Genomic DNA, 22,892 nt, shown 5'->3' with positions numbered 1-22,892 from the left:
TACCACAGTTTACTCACTTATTGTAGGATATTTTCTTTTTTTCTAAGTTTTTGACTGTTACAAATGAAACTGCTATGAACATCTGCATACAGATTTTTATGTAAACATGACTTTTCATTTATTTGGTGTAAATGTAGGTGCCTGGGTAGCTCAGTTGGTTAGGTGTCTGCCTTCGGCTCGGGTTATGATCTTGGGGTCCTGAGATCGAGTCCTATGTCGGGTTTCCTGCTCAGCGGGGAGTCTGCTTCTCCTCTCCCTCTGCTCCTCCCCCCATTCATGCTTGCTCTCTCTCTCAAATAAATAATAAAATTCAAAAAATAAATATTTGGTATAAATGCTTGGGAGTGTGATTGCTGGGTCATTTGATAAGTATATGCTTAATTTCTTTCTTTCTCTTTTTTTTTTTTTGAGGGAGAGGGAAAAAGGGAGAGAGTGAGCATGTGAGGGGGGAGGGGAAGAAGGAGAGGGAGGGAGAGAATCTTAAGCAGGCTCCATATCCAGAGTGACAAAGAAAGTAGGGTGAGATGTCTTTTCTCCTGTTTCAAGATTGGAAGGTGAGGTTATTTTTCAGAAGTTGAATTGTGATGTATTTTCATAGGTATTTCTTCGGGTTTCTCCTGTGTGGCACTCACTTGGCTTCTTGAATCTGTAGGGTTTATGTCTTCCCAAATTTGGGCAGTTCAGCCATTATTTCTTCAAATACTGTTTTAGTCCTGTCTTCTTTCTCCTCTCCTGCTGTGATTGCAATCACATAAATATTAGATCTTCTGTTATACTCCATATAAGTCTTTGAGGCTTTGTTCATTTGTTAGCTTATTTTCATTTTGTTTGGATTGTGTAATTTCTGTTGTTCTACCTTCAAATTCACTGATGATTTTCTTTGTCATACTAGTTCTGCTGTTGAGGCCATTCATTTATTTTTCAATTACAGTATGTATTTTTTAGTTCTAAAGTTTTTTTATGTCTTGTTTCTTTGCTGATATGTTCAATTTCCTTGCTGAGATTTTTGTTTGTTAGAGAGACAGCACGAGCTAGAGAGCACAAGCAGGGGAAGCTGCAGGCAGAAGGAGAAGCAGGCTCCCCCCTGAGCAAGGATACCAATGTGGGACTCGATCCCAGGACCCTGGGATTATGACCTGAGCTGAAGGCAGATGCTTAACAAACTGAGCCACACAGGCATCCCTTTGCTGAGATTTTCTTTCATTTGTTTAAAGCACTATATAATTGTTCGTCAGCGATTCTCACGTATCTGACATCTCAGTGTTGAAATCTGTTGACTCTCTTTTTTTCATTCAAGATGACATATTGATTGAAATCTGGATATTTGGGGCATGATGTTATGAGACCCTGGATCTTCCTTAAATATTGTATCTCAGCAGACCTTTTGGACACTATTCCTCTGGATGAAGAGGGGCATTTTTGTTTTTTCTCTGAGGTGTTCAGCAGGAGTGTCTAAAAGTTCTTGTCCTGTTAGCCTTCCCTTTCTCTGCTTGTTTGGCTAGAGAGAGCAAGATTTTCTTGGGACTTGTTGTGTTTGTGCCTTTCATCATTTCTGGGTTGTTAGCTTCTCCATCACTCAGTCTGGGATATTTGAGGCAAAAAGTAAACCCAAGGAATTCCCCACCATGTTGTTTTTTGGGTCCTTAGGTTCCTAGTCAGTCTGTCTTTTTCTTTCCACTTTTCAGAATCTCCTTATGTTTGTTATATGCATGATGTCCAGAGTTCTTAGTTGTGCTGAGCAGGAAGAAGAGGGAAATGGGTATCTAATTAATCTTTCTGGGAGTGGGAGTCTTCTTTTGAGGACATTAGTGAAGGAGTTCCTCCAATAGGTTCCTGTGAAAGGGTGCATGGGACTTAGTATTGTTTTTAGATTTTCTACCTTCTCACTTTTTGATATTCTGAATGTTTATAGGATCCTGGATTTGATACACCGAAAAATTAAGGTATGCTTTAGGAACTTGCATTTGCATGGATCACTTTCAAGACCCTTATGTCTAATTTTGTATTTATAATTTTGAATTATTTTTCTTAAAAAGAACCTTCCCAAATTATGTAAGCTTCAGAGCCTCATAAAGCCTTGATTTTCCTTGGCTTTATATAAAAATCCTGTTCCTTAGAAATGTGAAGAGATTTCAAATTCTCTATTTTCTAGCTTTAGTGAAATCCATTTGCATTCTGATGTTTGGTTGTTTGTGTTCAACACTATTTTCCCACCCATGAGGATTTTCTTTTGTTTCCTGTATTTTGACATTTCATGATCATGTTTCTAATGGAGGTCCAATTTCATCATTTTGTTGTATTTTGCTGTGCTTTCAATCTAGGACTTCATATCCTCAGTATCTTGGGAAGTCCTATTGAATTATATCTTTACTTATGTATTTTCCTCTTTTTCTTTATAGTTTCTGGAATTCCTATTCAAATATCATATCTCTTGGTCTCATCCTTTAATTTTCTTATCTTTCTTTGTATCCTACTCATCATCTCTTTGTGCTCTGTTCACTGCCTAAGAGATTTCTTCAGTTCTGTCTTCCAGAACTTCCACTGAGTTTTTCTTCTATTTTCATAGTAATAATTTTAATTGAATTTTATCTTACAATTGTCCCTTTTTATAGTATCGTTGTTCTTGTTTCAAAAATTTCTCTTATTTCATGAATATTTTTGTAGATTTCATCCCTGCATAATTTCTATTTAAGAGTTGGCCACTGAATAACAGATCAGAAGCTCTGGGCCTGTGAGGAGGGAGGAAAGGAGATTAAAGACTCTGGGTTTCCAGGTGCCTGGGTGGGTCAGTTGTTAAGCGTCTGCCTTCGGCTCGGGTCATGATCCCAGGGTCCTGGGATCGAGCCCCACATCGGGTTCCCTGCTCAGCCGGGAGCCTGCTTCTCCCACTCCCCCTGCTTGTGTTCCCTCTCTAGCTGTCTCTCTCTCTTTGTCAAAAAAAATAAATAATTAATAAATAAAATCTTTAAAAAAAAAAGACTCTGAGTTTCACTGTAGAGGGATATATGGCTGTGCTATTTAATTGGGAAATCCCAATAAGAACCCCATTTTTGGCCTTTTCTCTTGGGGGTATGCTGTAGGTTGGATAATATCTCCTCAAACTTCAGTATACCTGGAACTCTGAATATTAACCTTATTTGAGATGAGGGTCTTTGCAGATGTGATAAGGGTAGAGTTGAGGTCCTTGTGGATTAGGGTGGGTCCTAATTCAATGAGATTGTCTTTATAAGACAAAGAAAAGGAGAAGACATAGAGACGTATACAGAAGAAATGAGCATGTGAAGATGGAGGCAAAAGTTAGAGAGCAACCGCTAGCTAAGGAACACCAAGGATGGTGAGTGACTAAAAGCTGGGGTTGGATTCTCCCTCAGAGTCTTCTGAAGGAACCAGCCCTGCCCACTTCTTAGTTTTGGACTTCTGGTCTCCAGAACTGTGAGAGAATAAATTTCTGTTATTTTAACCCACCAGTGTGTGGTGAGGTGTTACATTGGTCCTAGGAAACTAGCACTGGGTGGTATGTTTCTGAGTGAAGCATCTTCCTGTCTTATGACTGCACATTATCAGGTTGACTACCAGCTCCTGCAGGTTAGTGGTGGGGAGGCTGGGGAGTCTCAATCTGAATTATAAACTCTTCCTCTGAATCTCTCCTATGTTTAATATGGGACGCTCATCTCAACTGCATGTGGTTTCATCTAGTGCCAAAGCCCTCAGTTTCACCCTACCCAAAAAAGTCAGTGGCCAGTCTTCGGCAGATGAGGGTGGTAGAGATGGTGGATTGCCCAGCTGTCAAGAGTATGAGGAGAGTCTGGGGGGAGGTCTCACTGATTTTTTTTTTTTTTAAGTCCCTTTTTACTGCCATTTCTAGGTAGGGAGAGGAATTAACTGAACCTTTTGGGAGCCGGGCAAGTAAATCATGTTGTACTACTTGGTAAAGATTTCATTTCCTCAAGTGACAAAAATCAGATTCCATACATCCTCACATTTCCAGCTTGAAAAATTTTATTCTCTGCTGTTCTATGTCACTCTCTATGCATCCTATTTAAAAACTACTATGTTTTCATTTTCATGGCTATTTGTGGAGGGAATGCCTGTATTTGGCCCACTATCTTTAAAGAGAACCTCAGATTTGTTTTCATAATATTTACTAAGTATGCATTTCTGCTGAAATCACTGTGTCTTTCAGCAACTGTGACATGCACTTTCTGGCAGACTTCACTTTTCAATAATATCTCCCATCTTTTTATATTTATATTCCACAGGCTTTCTAGTTACTATGGCAGGAGAACCTGGGCTCAAAATCTTTCTATACTTGTGAAATGCTAATAGAGTTACCATCCTTGTTTGCGGTGTTTTGTGACCCTAGAGATCTATTACATTTCAGCATTACCACTGCAGGTTTATAATAGCCTTAAAATGGCCATGCATATAAAGAGGAAAGCAGAATGCTTATCAACATCTAAATGTCTTTCTGGGAGAATGCCACCTTTTGTTTTTCGTCATGGTAGAAACCCTTATTGTCAAGAAATTAATGGGACAGGAAATGTGGGAGAGGCAAGCGTCAATTGTAAAATAACGGCGGGTTCTAGCGTCTGACACAGACATACACAAGATAAACACACGAAACATAATCCTCACAACTATCCTCTGAGGTGGGTGCTGGTCGCACCTTCCCAATCTTACAGATGAGAAAACCAAGTCAAAGACGGCTGAAGAATCGGCCCCAGGTCGTACAGCCAGTAAGCGATGGAACTGGGATTTGCACATGGGCAGCCTGACTGTGGGGCAGCTGGTGCAGTGTGAGAAGTCAGTCAGGTTAGTTGATATTATTACTACTATTACTACTACTATATTTGAGTACATTTGGATATATTAGCTTAGCTCCTCAAAAAATCTTATTATTTTTATATTATGCCTTTATTTTTTTTTAGAGAGAGAGACAGAGCACATGCATGCACGCAAGCAGGTGGGAGAGGGACAGAGGGAGAGGGAGAGAGAGAATCTTAAGCAGGGTCCATGCCCAGCATGGAGCCCAATGTGGGGCTCAATCTCACGACGCTGAGATCATGACCTGAGCTAAAATCAAGAGTCGGTTGCTTAACCAGCTGAGCCACCCAGGTGCCCCGCCTTGATTTTTAGCAAAAGGGTACTTTAGGAGTTACGTGCACTGTGCTTCTATATTTGCTCTAAAAAATGCTGTTTGTAATAGTTTCTGTTACAGAATCTATATGCAGAATCTCTTCTGTAAAACAACACATGAGAATAACTTTGAGACTTTAGTTTCAAGAAAGACAAACAGATAAAACCATATAAACATACTTCACTTGGAGGAGTTGCCATGTGGCCTCTTTTTTGATCGTAAGAGTTATAAAAATTGTGGATTTCTTTTCTGCCCTGCAGCCAGGTCTCAGGGGGAGAAAGAGAACTCAGCCTGGTCAGGCCAGGACAGTTGTCCTATACTTGTCTTTGAAGGGTTAAGCATAACCATCATAATCAAACTACCATTTATCTTTCCCAAATGAGGGTTTTAGTCTAACCAAGATTACAGTCTAAAATTACAAATTTTATAGGCAAATCTACCCCTGGTTTGGACATTTAAAGAAAAACTTCAACTTTTATTAATGGATACACATCTTAGTCCATTCAAATTGCTATAACAACATACCATAGGCTGGGTGGCTTATAAATAACAGAAGTTTATTTCTTACAATTCTGGGGGGTGGGAAGTCCAAGATCAAGAGCACTGCCAGATTTGGTATCTGGTGAGAATTTGCTTCCTGGTTCATCAATGGCCATCTTCTTACTGCGTTCCCACATTGTGGAGTGGGGATGAACCTCTCTGGGGTCTCTACTTATGGGGACACTAACCCCATTCATGAGATTCCATCCTCACAACTTGATCACCTCCCCAAAGCCCTGCCTCCTACCACCATCACATTGCGGGGTAGGATTTAACATACGACTTTGGGGGAGGGAGCACTAACATTTAGTCTATAGCACTGAATGAAAGAGGAAAATCATAAAAAGTATTTATTTGTGTTAAGGTTATTCAAGAAGAAAAGAACCAAAAGGTTAAAAAAAAAAAAAAAGACAGGAAAGTTCTGAGTTTGTATGGACTCATCAAGATACCTGACAGAGTATATATTTCCTTGCCTATACATTATCAGTCATTTGCTAGTGGCAAGAGTTCATAATATGAATCTTGACATATGTAAGATTGTATTTGTCTGCATGTGAATGGGATCAGAAGTAACAGGCGTTTTAGTCCTATTCATTGGTGTGTTTGGTGATGTCACTTATCCAACACTGTATCCTCCTGTGGTGATAGTACGGTACAGTCATATTACATGTATATAAAAATTTCTGTTTTAATTGTTTCTTCAAAATGGCATGCCTTGTGGAGTATGAGGGCACCTAAGTGTTGTATATTATTATAGTGATAATTGATTATTGATTGCTGTTATTAGGCTGGATGAGATATTATCCAAGTGTGTCTGAGCAATATAAATCATGGTGAGTTAGAGCGTGAAGACAAATTTGAAATCATTAATGTGAATTACATCATTTTAAATCAGAAGGAAAGGAGACTCAAGGAGGATAAATTAGAAGATTTTTTTTTTTTGCAGGTCACGGTGTTGTTAGAGCCTCAGTTTGTGATATTTTTTGTTGTTGTTGTTCACTACCCTTTCTACTTCACCATGTGATCAATGTGGGGACATCCCATTATACAAGATGCTTGTTAAAGCAAATTCTTGAAGTATGAAGTGATTGGCAACTGGCCAGTCTATTCTCTGCTTAGTGCCCCTTCTCACTTCATTAGCCTCACAATAATAGAACCCTGCATTTGTGGTTGAATTTTAGGGTGGGTTTTTATTTGACATAAAATATGATTTTTATTTTATGTTGATAATTGAACATAACTTATGGACATGAATATGGACATCTATAGAACAGAACTAGCCCATTAACAATAAGAGGTTTCTTATAATGTCTTCAAAATATTTTGCACATCAGTGTCCTAATTCATGCCCTGGCGGAAAAGACAGGGGCCACAACATGATAATGATTTATAGGTCCCCCTTCCTTCTCATACCAGGCAACTTTATGAACTTTTATGGGGAAATCATCTAGATAACACAAAGAAGGAGATGTGAGCAATTTGAAGTAAAATAATGACAAATTCAAGAGCAGAGAAGGAATTTCTAAGTGTAAAACCACAGGGATGAAACATGAAGGAGAAGACTGATACATTTGACTAAATCAAAATTTAAAACCACTACATATTAAAAATTACCATGGATGATATCAAGTGATATATGATAGGGGAAAATATTTGGAACATACACAAAACTGTGTTAGTTTCGTTAATTTTCTTCTATTACGATACAAACACTAAAACAGAAGACCTGGCATAGAAGCCTAAGGCATTTTAGAAATGAGAAAATAGAAATGGCCAGTAGACATGTGAAAAGAAAATGTCCAATGATTGAATAAATACCAATAGTAGCAGCATCCCAGTTTCCTTCTTGATACCTACTGGAGTGGCTTTTTAAAGTATATAAAAGGAAGTGTTGGTGAAAATATGGAGAGAGTAGAGTTTCCTTTCTTTTTTTTTTTTTTAAAGATTTTATTTATTTGACAGGCACAGCGAGAGAGAGGGAACACAAGCAGGGGGAGTGGGAGAGGGAGAAGCAGGCTTCCCGCGGAGCAGGGAGCCCGATGCGGGGCTCGATCCCAGGACCCTGGGATCATGACCTGAGCCGAAGGCAGACGCTTAACGACTGAGCCACCCAGGCGCCCCGAGAGTAGAGTTTTCTTACGAGTGTGAATTGGTATCACCTTCTGGAGATGAGCTTGGCCATATATATTGAAAACCTTCATATTTTGATATTCTTTGACTAAGGAACTATATTTTCAGCAATCTTTTATATAAAAAATGGAGCTGAGTCCAACATATTACTCTACTAAAAATATATTTATACATCTAGGGATACCTATATATCCTTACCTGGATACCCATATGTCTATATATCAGTGTGTACACACACACACACACACACATGCATATACATATGTATATAAACAAAATTTAAGAAACCAAATGTTCAAAAATAAAATTATATATTATATGATTAAATGTAACATGGTCACTATAAGAATATTAAATGACATAAATTTTTAAGATTTTTTTATTTTTTATTTTTAAGTAATCTTTACACCCAACATGGGGCTTGAACTCACAACCCAAGACCAAGAGTTGCATGCTTTACTGACCGAACCAGCCAGGCTCTCCAAATGACATAAATTTTGACAATATATTTTAGGTGAAAAACATAAGGTTGTGAGATTGTATGTTTTTGAAAGCTATATACCAGATATTATCTCTGGGAGGTGGGAATGCAGGAATTATTTCCTTCTTTGTGTTCTTCTATATTTTAATGAATATGTGTACATTTTATAATGAGAACTATGTTACTTAATAATTTCAAATATGCAATCAATTTTCCTAAAACCTAATGGATGGGTGGAGACTGCTCACGTATACATTTTAGGGCTCTACCAGCAGGTGGCAGTAGCAAACAAGAAATGTGTCATAAATGAGGGCAAGATTTGGGATTGAAGTGTTTCTCATTTTTCCTAGATATGCGGGATTGTAATAATAAAACCAGGGTGATACTCTGTTTTCTAAGCACTCCTGTACTTAAATCAGAATTTATAATTAAAAATAAATGTACTTAGAGGCGCCTGGGTGGCTCAGTCGTTAAGCGTCTGCCTTCGGCTCAGGTCAGGATCTCAGGGTCCTGGAATCAGCCCCGCATCGGGCTCCCTGCTCCGTGGGAAGCCTGCTTCTCTCTCTCCCACTCCCCCTGCTTGTGTTCCCTCTCTCGCTGTGTCTCTCTCTGTCAAATAAATAAATAAAATCTTTAAAAAAAAAAATGTACTAGGGATCTAAAGAGTTAAGGTATCTGTGGAGGAATTTCTAGTACTATTTAGAGGGAGAGCAGAATCTATATTTTACATGCTTATTGTATTATGATTACTTGTCAACATAGAATAGATTACTTTTGTAAAAAAAAATGAAAAATTAAAAATCCCAGGTCTTAGAGGCTGTCTAAATATGCCTTAAAGTCAAATTATTTCACTTAAGTGTTCTTTTTAATCTCAAATCATAAAATCTAGAAGCTCATAACAATTTTTCTTAAACCTGAGGCTTTTAGAGAATCTAAAAAATACACACGTCTGTGTAGAATTACTATTATTTTATATTCCATTTCTAATTCAGTCAGTGATTATGTGCTTATGATGAGGGCACCCAAAGGTTTCTTGCTTGGAGGTGTGTAGGCAGTGAATTGTGTAACTAGGATTGATTTCTTGTATGATGCCATGTCTTTCAATTTCCCCGTAGGGTACCGTGTGTATATATATAGCAAGAGCAAATTCTTGGAAGTTTTGTCTTTTTCAGTGATCACTTTTAATTTCCTTGACCTGAACCAAGAGCTCTATACAACGTAAAACAGGTAAGTCCATGATAAATTTGCTTGCTTTTGTGCTTACAGTAAGTTGGTGTTTGCTTTTATTAAATCGTGAGTATATTTCAGATCAATTTCTGAATCAAATTCTGTGTTTATTTAGCTCCCTCTGTATACATGTTTTTTCGATGGCAGGTGAAAATGATGAATGTTTTATATATTTGGGGATATATCATTTTATGTTGCGAGTTCGCTCTTGGTCCAGACTTGTGAGGTCTTTAAAAACTGTATTTTAAAATAAAAAAAAATAAGCTGAGACTTAGGGGTTCATTAAACTCAGGGTCACAGAATTTACAAGTATTGCAACGATGGAAATAAACCCAGCTATAGTTACCACCCTGTTCTGAGACATCCACCTCTCCCACCTGAATGGCTGGCGCCTTCCTAATCCCATCTTCCTGATTTCTCCCTGGTATGGCTTCCCACCCCACAGCTCTCTCTAATCCCCCTGCGGCCAAAGGGCTATCCTTTAAAAGGTAGGTCGGCTCTGCCACACCCCGCTCCAAACCCTCCTGGCTTCCTACCATTCTTGGAATACAAATCCAGCCTTCTCCCCAGGGCATGTCAAGCCCGGTGTGATCTGGCTCCGTCCCCCGCCCTAGGGTCATCTCTCAGTTTGCTCACTCAGCTGCCCTCCTCCCTCTGTCACAAAGCACATTCCTGTTAGGACTTGGGCACTTGGTGTCTTCTCTCTGATCCACCTCCTGCCTTTTCTCAGGTGTCTCTCTGAGGACGGAGATTCCCTGTCCCCCCCCCCCCCCCCCCCCCGCGTGCTCTTTGTCCATTTACTTGGCTTTGTTTTTCTTTATCACAATGATCACCACCGGACACTTGATCCCCAAGTTTGTGTCATTGCATATTTTCTGCCTTTTTCACTAGAATGCAGGTCCCAAGAGGGCAGGCTCTTTGTTTGGATCACTGCTATATCTCAGCACCCAGAATAATGCCCACTAGATGGTAGGCGCTCCGTGACTTTTATTTACGTAAGTGAAATGAATGAATTGGTAAAACCTGCACTCTGACTACAGGCCACTACCCCCCATGTTGGTTTACCATGGGGTGAAACAAGATTTTCTCTAAAGGATATGGGACTTGCAAGCTCTTTGCATTAGGGCCAGTCAGGGAAAACTTACTCTCTGTCTCTGTGCCTCACTTAAAATGAGATCAGAATAGTCTTAACTTTGTCCACCTTACTAAGCTGCCAGAAGATCAAAAAGGAAAAACTATTTTTTTCATAAAATCTTACTGAACTGTGAGAAATTAAGCAAAGTCGTATTTGTTATTTGCAATTTTGATTCACCAGTTGGGAATGTTTACTTTAGACTAGCAGCTCGGGCAGTAGAGGGAAACCTGGGGACATTTGCTTTCAGACTGTGGGGAGGGCAGCAAGAACAGGGATTGGAGGCCCAGGATTTTGAGGACAAATGACCTTGCATGTGAGTCCCTCCTGGCCTATTGCAACCTTAGGTGACCTGGGGTATTTTCTTCAGACTTTCTGGGCCTCAGTTTTGCTTGTGTAAAATAGTGTAACTGAAACTGCTCCAAGGGTTATTATGGAGCTATTCAGTGGGATCAGTGCCTGCCAAGCACAGTGCTTTATTTTTATTGCAAGAAGGAGGGCACGTGTGGTGATGAGCACTGGGTATTATACACAACTAATGAATCGTTGAACACTACATCAAAAACTAGTGATGTAGTATATGTTGGCTGAGCATAATAAAAAAAGAAGAAGTTAATTAAAAAAAAAAAAGGAGGTGGGCACCTGGGTGGCTCAGGTCATGATCCTGGAGTCCCTGGATCGAGTCCCACATCGGGCTCCCTGCTCGGCAGGGAGTCTGCTTCTCCCTCTGACCCTCCCCCCTCTCATGTGCTCTCTCTCATTCTCTCTCTCTCAAATAAATAAATAAAATCTTTAAAAAAAAAAAAAAAGGAGGATGGCCTCTCACAAAGCTGACAGCACCCAATGATCACATTCGCTCAGTTTTTACACTATGTATTGCTCGGACCACCACCTGCCCCATTAACAGAAAGACACCTGTTTCGTGTTCTTCTCTTTCCTCCTCTCATTCTTATACAGTCCAGGAACCATCTCCCACAGAGGGCTAGACCCCACGCAAAACCAGCTGGAGACAATCCTAGTCCACTGCTGTGTTTACACATTGTTGCCACATGGTGGCGCTGGTGCAAACACCTCCTTGGAGGACGGACAGCCGCTTTACTTTGTGCTTTTTCCCCCGACCAGCTTGCTCCTTGAAGTAGCACCAGAGTGCTTGGGCTCTGGGGAACCAGCTCTCTGTCCTCACACACTGTGCAAAGGTCTCTAAGTTAACGTGCTGCTCTGCTGCTGAATGAGCCCTTCCCTGAGGCCTTGTCTGAACCATCCTGATGCCACCCCTCTGGGGCCCCTGGCAAACAGCCCCCCACTCTGGAATGGCCCACCTTCTCCCCAGGGATCGATCGCGTAACGACAGAATGAAATAGCTTTTGTTGAGTAACACAAGCATGCTCCTGGGAGCTCACACACAGTCACACACACACACCCCGTGTCTTACATAGACGCTCACAGTCATGTATTATTGCCTTTTCCCAAAGCAGTGGGCACTCATTTGCATAATTAACAAGGCCACGCAAGTGAATTCATAAGACAAAAGACATTAGATTCCCTTGATGGTAAAACGACAGAAACAACAACATGGCCCATCTTAAAAATCCTATTAATATTGTTATTATGTTGACTGTCCTAATCATAGCCTGTATTTCCTCTTAGTAGCTCAACTTAACTTGGGGGAGAAGAACTAGGCTGTGTCACAAGGAGGCACACTGTGAAATGGGTCTCCCAGCGTCACTGTTTCAGTGCAAAACTTCTAATGATAGCAGCAAAGGGGTTATGAATTGGACGGCCAGAGCCGACTCTTCTTCCCAGACTTTGGCAAATGCCTCTGCAGTGGCCGTATTTAACACTTGTCCCCTTCCAGGGAGGCTGGCTGGCGAGAGGGGGCCTGGGCTGTCCCCAGTCCCAAGAAGCACAAGGTCCAATAGGTCTTTCAGTCTCCTGGTCATCTGAGATTCGGGTGGAAAGGGCAGCTGTGTTTTCTTGGGCCCGGTCAACTAAGGGGTGTGAAGTGAAAGCCTTTCCTAGTTTTAAAGAGCAAATTCAACCATCTTCTAGTGTCTTCTGGGAGTTGGCAGTGGTTGATGTATTCACGGTAGTGATCCTGGCCAGATATAATTAATCATCACCAACGAAGGGTAAAAATATGACACACTTTATTTCATTTTTATATAAATAAATCACTGAAAACAGAAGCCTTAGTGTCAGGATATATAGCCTGAGGCTCTTCCACTTTCTCTCCAAATCCAGACTAGCTCGCTTACCAACTTTCTCATTGGATTTTTCTTATTCCTCTTCTGAGTTGCAAACTTAGCCCATTAATTGGCCCTTACTCAGTATTGACATCTTTAGCATCTTCACCTGTTCTTTTCTCCTGAACTTCAAGGTTTGTCTTCCAGGCTGGTATGATAGCCATGTTCCTAAAATTGCCAACCTGCACCCCCTCTGTACTCTACACAATTGTCTGAAATAATTTATTTGTTATCTGCAGCCATTATGGAAAATGCCTGCTTATCATACATGTAGGATTTCCATTTCTGCAGGGCTGTGAAGTTTCTATAATAAATCAAATTTCTTCTTACTGTTCCCCCCCCCACACACACACACATACTCTCCTGGCTTTACCTAAAGAATCATACCGTTCATTACTAAAATGTATAATCTCATTTAGACCAAATGATCTAATTGCATAAATTTTCCTCTGATCCAGAGTTCCTGGCACTCGAGCCATTTCCTAGCAAACCTATTATAACTCACAGGCTGCTTCCAAATTCTGTGTGTTGGCTCAAGGTTCCTTTTTCAAACCATAAAAAGCAAACTTGGGGATTTTTACAATTCGAGATAAATCAGATTGTTTTTCTTCCTTTTTGCCGCCTTCATTTTTCAACAAAAAGAAGGGTGCACACATCAAAGCTGAAATGAAAAATTTAGCATCTACTGGAGAAGAAGCACTCGACTTACGTTATTTACTCCTCAGAATAACCAAGGGTGCATGTATAGTTGCCATTAGTCCCTTTTGCTGAGAAAATTGAGATTCAGAGCAGAGAGATAACTGGTGGAGGTTAATCAGCTCAGGGGACAGACCCAAGCCTTTCTGTACCTACCACTTCCAACTAATACCCTGGCTCGGAGACATTTTTAAAAATGGTGAGTTTAATTTTTGAGACTACCTCGGGATTTCGCTCTATACTGCTGAACGCACTGTGGCTTTTAGTGGCCAGTAGAGTGCGTTCAGTGGCTGGCGTTCAAAATTTAAGCCAGCTTTTTTTATTCAGTGAGAGAAAAAATATTATAAACCTTTATTGAGTAAGAGAGCAAAGCCCAGTTTATACTTTAGTTACAACGAGGCTGACCGAGCAGTCCATGTTGGACCATAGTCACCAGCACCTTGTACATATCATAAGCACCAGATGGCATGTCCTATTGTGTTTAGAGAACCACATAACCATGGACCTTGTTTATCATGACACAGTCAACAGCTGTAGTTACAATGATAATGGCAGTAGATAATTTGGGCAATGTCCTTCACTTGGGTGAACTCAACTGGTGGAGGTTCAGGAATTGTTACCGGGGGTAGACGTAAGTTTTTTTGTTAGGGATGCATTCCTGAGTGCCCGGACAAGTAAGGGGATTAGATCAATGATTCATCCATCCATCCATTAATCTAGAAGCGATTATTAGGTGTTCACTGTGTACCAAGCACTGTCCTAAACAGAAAGACTTCTCTCCAGTCCATCATCTGGGGATAGTAGACTTTGACCATCAGAGCCCATCTCAAATCACCATATGAATCCTCCCCCTTCTAATTCCATCTCTCTCTATACCCCTTCTCATCCTTCTGAGGTTCCCCTCCCCATGTCACTCTTGTAAAGACTTTATGAGCATTCACTCTAAGAAAGAAAAATCAGGACTGGGAAGAAGTTTTGATTACTGGTGGAAGAATCTCACTGCCCATCCCACTAATAACTCTAATCACATGCTTAAGTGTTGGCCAGTGGATGCATCTTTATTTATAGGAAACTGTTTATTATGGTAGGCTTTACGACTTCAGAATAAAATAAAATGGTTGGTGTCCTTGCTTGTTTGTTTTCTGTTTGTGGTTGAAGAACCATATGCTTGGCTCTGCCCCGAGACTCTTCTCATGAAGCACAGCTGGTTCTGTTCAAAATTATTTTTCATTAGTATTCTCTAAGTTGATTCCAGCCGGGATTTACTGAGTCTAGTACTGTGCTAGCCTCTAGGGGCATAAGACAAGGAAAACAGTTCATTAAACATGGGCAACGAATTGTAAAGGTTGTATGGTAATATACATATATCTATATATAAATATAAATAATATAAAATAAATATTTCATTATTTTGTGTATATAGATAGGTAGATAGATAAAGTACTGCTTACTGAGTACATGGATAAGGGTTTGAGGACACACAAAGCACATGCCCATAGATTAAACTTAATAAGAAAAGCCAACAATTTCTAACATTCTCTGCTTCACTCTACTGTGATGCTGTGTAGTAGGGTCCATGTGGCTAATGAGCACTTGAAATATAGTTGGTCTGAATTGAGATGTACTATGAATATAAAATATACATGCTGGTTTCAAAGACTGTAGAAAAAAATGTGATATATCTCACTAATAATTTTTTCTTACCAATTACATGTTGAAATAATATTCTGAGTATACTGGGCTAAATAAAATGTTATTAAAATTAATGTCACCTGTTTCTGGGACACCTTGGGTGGCTCAGGCTGTTAAGTGTCTGCCTTTGGCTCAGGTCATGATCCCAGGGTCCTGGGATCGAGTCCTGCATCAGGCTCCTTGCTCAGCCGGGGGCCTGCTTCTCCCTCTGCCTGCCACTCCCCCTGCTTCTGAGCTCTCTCTCTCTCTCTCTCTGACAAATAAAAAAATAAAACCTTTAAAAATATTAATGTCACTTGTTTCTTTTTAATTTTTTATCTTATTTGAATTCAATTAATCAACCTACAGTGTATCATTAGTTTCAGATGTAGAGTTCAGTTATACATCAATTGCATATAACACCCAGTGCTCATTACATCACATGCCCTCCTTAATGCCTGTCACCCAGTTACCCTACCCCCCCCCGCCACCAACCCTCAGTTTGTTTCCTGTAGTTAAGAGTTTCTTACGGTTTGTTTCCCTCTGATTTCATCCCATTTTACTTTTCTCTCCCTTCCCCTATGATCCTCTGTTTTGTTTTTTAAATTCCACATATGAGTGAAACCATATGATAATTGTCTTTCTCTGATTGGCCTATTTTGCTTAGCATAATACCCTCCATTTCCATCCACATCACTACAAATGGTAAGATTTCATCCTTTTTGATGGCTGAGTCATATTCCCCCCCCCCCCCCCCCACACACACATTTTCTTTATCCATTCATCTGTCGATGGACATCTGGGCTCTTTCCGTAGTTTGACTATTGTGGACATTGCTGCTATAAGCATTGGGGTGCAGGTGCCCCTTCAGATCACAATGTTTGTATCCTTTGGGTAAATACCTAGTAGTGCAATTGCTGGGCCGTAGGCCTTTCTCAAGAAACAAGAAAAGTCTCAAATACACAAGCTAACCTAAAGGAGCTGGAAAAAGAATAGCAAATAAAGCCTAAATCCAGCAGGAGAAAAGAAATAATAAACGTTTCTTTTTGCTTTAAGAGTGTGGCTAGTGGAAGAATTAAAATTACCTATGTGGTACATACTATATTTGTTTGTGTGGCTCCAGTGTATTTCCACCAGTCATTTTGAGAATTATTGTATATAAAGATTTATAATATATTTTTACATTTAAGATTACATCATTAAACATTTTTCTCAAACCATGATTTCTGAATAGCTTTGTAATTATCCATCATACGAATAGCCACTTGTATGTGTCACCACAATAGCCTGTCTCCTGTTTAGCCATTTGGGTGACTTCCAATTTAGAAAGTAAGGTATTTTTTTAAAAAATGAATTTGTTTTTGACTAATACTATTTTCTTCCCCATTTCCTCCATAGGAGTAAATTTGGAAAAGATAAATCTGGAAGAAATAGTTAAAAATTATATAGTCTCATAGGACACATTCAATTTTAATGTTGTAATGTATTTCTCTGTGTATATATGTGGTTTTTTGTTTTGGTTATACAAGTTTATTTTATATATATGTGTGTGTATATATATATATATAATTTTCATTCTTTTTTATTTGAACATAAGAATTTTATGTTTTTCATTTTCTTCTAAGCTTACTGCAAAAAAGAGAAAGAGATCATTGTAATGGCTGTACAATGTTCTGAGTGAATATATCATTTTCCTTGGCTTTCCAGGTTGAATCCAATTCTCAACAATTACAAATAATGCATATTTTTTTCTCCAAAATTTAGATTATTTTCATTTGTTCACTGAACAAGCCTCAGTTGGGCATTTAAGAAAAGTACACAAAGAAAGGCTATGTATGGATCACATCCTGGTAACTGCCCTGCTTCCATGTAGAAGTTATATTGTTGAAAGCTTAGGGGCGCCTGGGTGGCTCAGTCATTAAGCATCTGCCTTCGGCTCAGGTCATGATCCCAGGGTCCTGGGATTGAGCCCCACATTGGGCTTTCTGCTCAGCGGGAGGCCTACTTCTCCCTCTCCCACTCCCCCTGCTTGTGTTCCTGCTCTCGCTCTCTCTCTGTCAAATAAATTAAAAAAAAAAATCTTGAAAAAGAAAAAGAAAGCTTAGAGGGTGCTCTTAACAACTAAAACAGTTGTTTTATAGTTCATGTCTCCTACTTTATTTCATTTTACCATGTTGCCAGCAAAATCTATATATATTAATAACATATATATTAATAAAGTCAATCTCAAAAGTCCATCATTTTCCTATTTGTTTAACAAATTTAGAATATTCCTTTAATAAAGACGTGTAATTACTTGAAGCTTGAATTTAAGCCATTTTTTTCCACTGTTAATAATTTGTAGCATGAGTGTTTGGGTGTGGTATGTTTTCACCCATTTTAATAGAACAGTTGCTACTAGAATTTTCCTTGTACTGCCATGCTTTATTATGAGCGCCAGCAGAACACTAAAGATCTTTACACTCATTCATCAAGCCACTAGATTCTAGTCACTGACATTGGTGAAGTTTGGGCTATGTGCATGAAATACTAAGAAAGGAAGCCTGGGGCAGGGAGGAAGTGAGCTACATTTGCAGCAAAGACAACCCAGGAGTACTGGAAATGAGGAGCAATGTGATAGGTGAGAGCATCTTCATGTTGTTGATATTCCACACTGCAGCTGGTAGGAGGCTGTTCTTGAGTATGGGCGCAGCTAGCTGAGTAGATTCGTTTAAGGGCTGTATGTAGTCCTCTCTTCTTCAGGTTAGATGTAACAGGCTATTTATGTTGGTGAATGGCGTCAGAAAGGAGAGTGAAGAATAAAGAACAGGAATCCTGAGGAACAGCACGTTAAAGTCCAGCCGAGGTGAAGGATGAGGATATGAACCTGTGTTGTAATTCCATTGCTCCTGAGTCCACAGCCCTGTCTAGGCAGCTATTTAGTAGCAGGTTACAAGGAGTGGTGGCAAGAAACTTGGATTGTTGTTCCAGGTCTCCGCTGTGTGAACTCAGGAAAGTAGGTTCACCTCTGAGGACTTCAGACTTCTCAGAAGTCAACTCTAACATGAGAGGCTGAGTCCAGATTAGGGCTGGTCAGTAGGTCTCGTCTTCTACAGTATATTTGCTTGGGAGTGACATCGTGGAGCTCAGTGTGGAAGCCACTCTCTGGGTTTGCTCAGGGATAAAGTATCCTGATCAATTACTGATATCCTTGAAGAGTAGCATGATACCTCTCCTTGGGCAAAACCATGTCAGTCGATCTTCTAAATTAAATATTCTATAAATCTTTGAAGAAGATTTGTGTGTCTCAATAATGTAAAACTAAGAAGATTCAGTTGAATGCTTTCATTTTTTAAAAAATCGCTAATGTTTAAAATCACGTGGGTGATTTGTGAATAGCACATAAAATACAGCCAGTGTTGATTGACGAGCTATTTGGGGATAATCGGACTCAATCTTAGGGCAATGTGTAAATCCACCAAAAAGGGAAGAATTATCCAAAGCAAGGGTTCTTACTCACCACATCATTGTGCTGAGAAATTTAATTAATATTTTAAAAAATCTCTAGAAGATGCAAGAATGGTACAAGTGATTGTTCTTAGTATTTGTAACATTTGCACATGGACAACTTAGTCCATTATATTTTTTAAGTCAACAGCAGCGATTTTTCTTTCACAGTGATCTGTGAGCCAGTGATTATAATCTATTATGCCAGACATCAAAGTCATGGGTGGCAGTGCTAAAGAGCCCTTACTGAGTTTTACCCTGTGCTGGGACCCACTCACAATGCTGTACACAACTCTGTTCATTTCTCACACAAGCCTAATAAGTGGGGATTATTGTTAATATCATCAGCCTCATCTAACAGATTAGGAAACTGAGGTGCAGAGAAATTACACAACTTCCCCAAGATCACATTGCTAGTAGGCCGTAATTCCTCACTAGAAAGTGAAAATTACCATTTTGAGGGTCTCTTCTGCACCAGGCATTTTGCCAGAACCATTCCGTAACTGATTTTGTTTCAGGACTATCTTGCAGACAAAGTAACTGAGGTTTAGGTTGCTCCAGGAATGAGTCCACTGTCACCCAGCCAGTCAGTCTAGTAGCTGGGAACCTTCAATTCCCAAGAACATGATGGGTTTGCCATGTAAAAGGCCTCCCTTTGTAGATGGTTATGCAGCTGTGGATATTCCTTCTGACAAAGCAAAGTGAATAAAATATACATGTTGAAATCCAGATCCTGTTTTGTCTTGGGATTTACAGAATTGAGATTGTAGAAGGTCCGAAAATGCATCTTGAATAATCACGTGCTAGAGTCCTACAGACGTCAGCAGGGTGAACAGCTGGCTACTTATCTGTAGGTCAGAGCTCAGACGTTACTTGTCTTAGGCATTCTGTAATCACCCAGTTTTTAAACTACCTCCCAAACATACACTCTCCAATATGACCATGCACACACACCTTTGCAGTTAGTTTCTCTTCGTATTGGTTTGTTTTATAGTCTTCAGAGCACTATTGACATTGTCCCCAGTGACATTGTCCTATCATTCATTACTAGGAAATGGTTTCATGAGAGCTGAGAACTTGCTGGCTTTATTGACCACTGTATCCCCTGTTCCTAGGATGGTCTCTGGGACCCAAAGTGCCTCCTAAAATTTTCATTGAATGAATTTTGCTTATTCTTCTTATTTAAAATATCAATAACAGCAAATTTTTATTAACCAGTTTCCTAGATGCCTGGCTTTGTGTGAAGTACACATTTTTTTGAATTTATTTCTAATGGTAAAATTAGGGAGTTGATCCTATTAGCCTAATTTCTCAGAGGAGGAAAATATAGCACACTGATGTTAAATAACTTGCGTAAGGATATACACTTAGTAGTTAAGAGTCTCAAGCCAACGTATAGAGACCATCCCAATACTGACCTCACCTGTGACTACAAATAGTCCCCAACCAGTCCCAAACTGTTGCAGTTTGATCTACTCCTTGGTTGGTTCTCCTAAGAAGCCATTATGTGGTTGCACTTGTAGACTAGACTTAAATTCAACTAACATTTATTGAACACAGCGATAGATTATGTGACAAAGATCATTAGTCTCACTTTACAAGGCAAAGAGGGAAATTCAGATAAGAGATATGGGTATTGCTGGCAAGTGATGAAGCCAGAATACAAACCCATGACTCCTGGTTCCAAGTCTTCTGCCTGTTCTGTTATAAAGTAGCTGACTCTCTCCTACTAGAGGGAAATGACATCACTCGCCATATATCTCCTAACCATTGTATTCTAACTGTATGTTGAGAGGGAGATTTATGTCATGGTAAATACTGTGATTCCGTTGTAAAGTACTCTCTTAGGTAAGATAATATTTGAATATAGGTTCTTGATAGTTATTAATAAGCTTCACATTGATGCCTGAGCGGGTTTTCTTTTTTGGCAGTGATCTAACCTACACAAAGAGGTGTCCTGGATGATTTTCTTGTAATTCGCTTCTTTGCAAGGGGAGTTTACTTTGTGTTTCAATATCCCTAAATGACAGTTGAAAGATTTCTGGAGCTCTTATCGATTTGCTTTTAAGGGTAAAGAATAATTTCAGGAGTAATTCAGAAATACCAAAGCAGATTTGTGCCCCTCCTAAAGTGGTCAGATAGTTACAAAACTAATAAACATGCTTTTGGGCTTCCTCCAAACGAGAGAGAGAATACAAAATTGAAAGATACTCCTTATAATACTTAGCTCAGCTATTTTAAATGCTATCCACTTGGAGGCATTAAAAAATAACATAAAACAGAAACTAAAACCAACAGTCCAGAGATTCCAAACTGACCAAATAGGAGAAATATTTCTTCATTTCTCTAGGAATTGAGAAAGAAATAGAGAAAAGTACATGTTTTTAAGGATATCCCTTTAAGGTGGACAGAATTTTTAGGTTGTCAAGCAAATAATCTGATTCTAAAAAGAAAGGCCCATGAAATTAAAAATGTGTTGCATTCCCAAGGCTGTTTCAGAGGTGATAGAGCCATTCATAGCTTCTAATACAATCTAAGAAAAAAATACAATTTATTGTATCAATTCAACCATAACATAAGATCATTACTCTGCTATCAACAACTATAGAAACTGTGAGAAAATAAATGGCTAAGACCACATCAGAGCTAGAGCATTAGCAATTTTTTTTTCTGAGAATTGTATTAATGCAAATTAAAATGCAGAGTGTCTGTGAATATGTACTGAATGTTACCAGTACATACATACATACATACATACATACATCTATTTACTTACTAATTTGAGGGGCAGAGAGAGTCTGAGACAGATTCTGAGCTAAGCACGGAGCCCAACTCGGCGCTCCATCTCCCGACCCTGAGATCATGACCTGAGCTGAAATCACAGACGCTTAACCCACTGAGCCACCAGGCGCCCCTACTACTACTTTTATTAAAGATCTTTCATTGGGGCACCTGGGTGGCTCAGATGGTTAAGTGTCTGTCTTCAGCTCAGGTCATGATCCCAGGGTCCTGGGATGGAGCCCTGCGTCGGGCTTCCTACTCAAGTGGAGAGCCTGCTTCTCCCTCTCCCATTCCCCCTGCTTGTGTTTCTGCTCTTGCTATCTCTCTCTCTCTGTCAAATACATAAAATCTTTTTTTTAAAAAAAGAAATCTTTCATTAACTCCAAATATTTTAACCAGATATTTGACTAGTAAGTGATTAGGTGATTTCCTGAAGAGTGTTTGGGAACTTTATTAGTTATATTCAGATAAATATTTGGATGCTACTATACCAGCCTGGTCAATTGATTTCAGCAAATGAATTTGGAGCATCTTCTGTGGGGTTAGAGACCAGTGCTTGTGATTGCTACACGTCCCTTGTCCTCCAGATGCAGGGGCTCTGGAGAAAGGCTGTGTGTTCCTTTGAGGTGCTCAGCACTGTTTTCTCTGCTGTTTTTGTTTTTGTTTTGTTTTTTTTGTGAGTCATTAATAGATGAATAACAAAGACTGAATTATATATTTCAGTCTATTTACTGAGGACTTATTTAAGTAATGTGACTAAATGAGTCCCTTATTCTGCTTCAATTTGTGCTAGAAATTTTACATTCATTATCTCACTTCCTTCTGCCAACAGCCTTGGGTTGGGGAAAGGTAGACATTATTCTCACTTTATAGATATGAAAACTGAGGTTGAGAGAGTGAGCAGATTAACACCCACTCTTGACTCTTAGAAAGTTCTCGTTCTTTCCACTTTTCCTTGATAGTACTTATTTTTACATTAACTCTGTACAAGATGATCTGTCTTCTGTCTTATTCAGAAGGTTCTCCAGATGACATTTGCAGTTTTGTTGTTACCTTATCCTATAAATTGTTTAGTGGCCTTTCTTCTCTTTAGTGTCTTCATCTCATCTGGGGAAACTGAGGCTTAGGGAAGCTTCATGGATTAGACATGTGGAGGTAATGGTTCTGTGAAACAGGATGATTTGGAGCAGGGATCAGGAGGACAGGTTTTCTATTCTGCAAGACCTGGTGTGAGCCCTGGCTTCAGTATTTATCAGTAGAATGATGTTGGGCAAATGTCTTATCCTCAGTAAGTGTCGACTGCTCCATCTGTAAACTGGAATAAAGGTTATACCAGTGCTCATGGTTATTCATACATTCATTCTTTCA

The 22,892-nt window shown here is 39.5% G+C and overlaps 1 protein-coding gene and 1 long non-coding RNA gene across 7 annotated transcripts in view; both read left to right on the top strand.

Annotated features, from left to right (window-relative positions):
• KCNIP4 (potassium voltage-gated channel interacting protein 4) overlaps window positions 1-22,892 on the top strand; it is a 1,108,185-nt gene that overhangs the window by 151,716 nt on the left and 933,577 nt on the right. The gene's annotated exons all lie outside the window — the stretch shown is intronic.
• Window positions 1-22,892, top strand: part of LOC116627499 — a 171,947-nt gene that overhangs the window by 108,022 nt on the left and 41,033 nt on the right. For 4 of the 5 annotated variants that reach the window (XR_004298494.1, XR_004298493.1, XR_004298495.1 and 1 more), the window contains one exon: window positions 9,404-11,190. This is a non-coding gene — a long non-coding RNA (uncharacterized LOC116627499). Of the gene's footprint in view, window positions 1-9,403; window positions 11,191-22,892 lie in introns of those variants that run through there. The other variant, XR_004298496.1, reaches the window with a different exon arrangement.

This window comes from Phoca vitulina, unplaced genomic scaffold, assembly GCF_004348235.1.
Source record: "Phoca vitulina isolate PV1807 unplaced genomic scaffold, GSC_HSeal_1.0 scaffold3, whole genome shotgun sequence".
NCBI classification, from domain to species: domain Eukaryota; kingdom Metazoa; phylum Chordata; class Mammalia; order Carnivora; family Phocidae; genus Phoca; species Phoca vitulina.
Note: the sequence above shows the minus strand (reverse complement) of the source record. Positions and strands in the feature narration are given on the sequence as shown.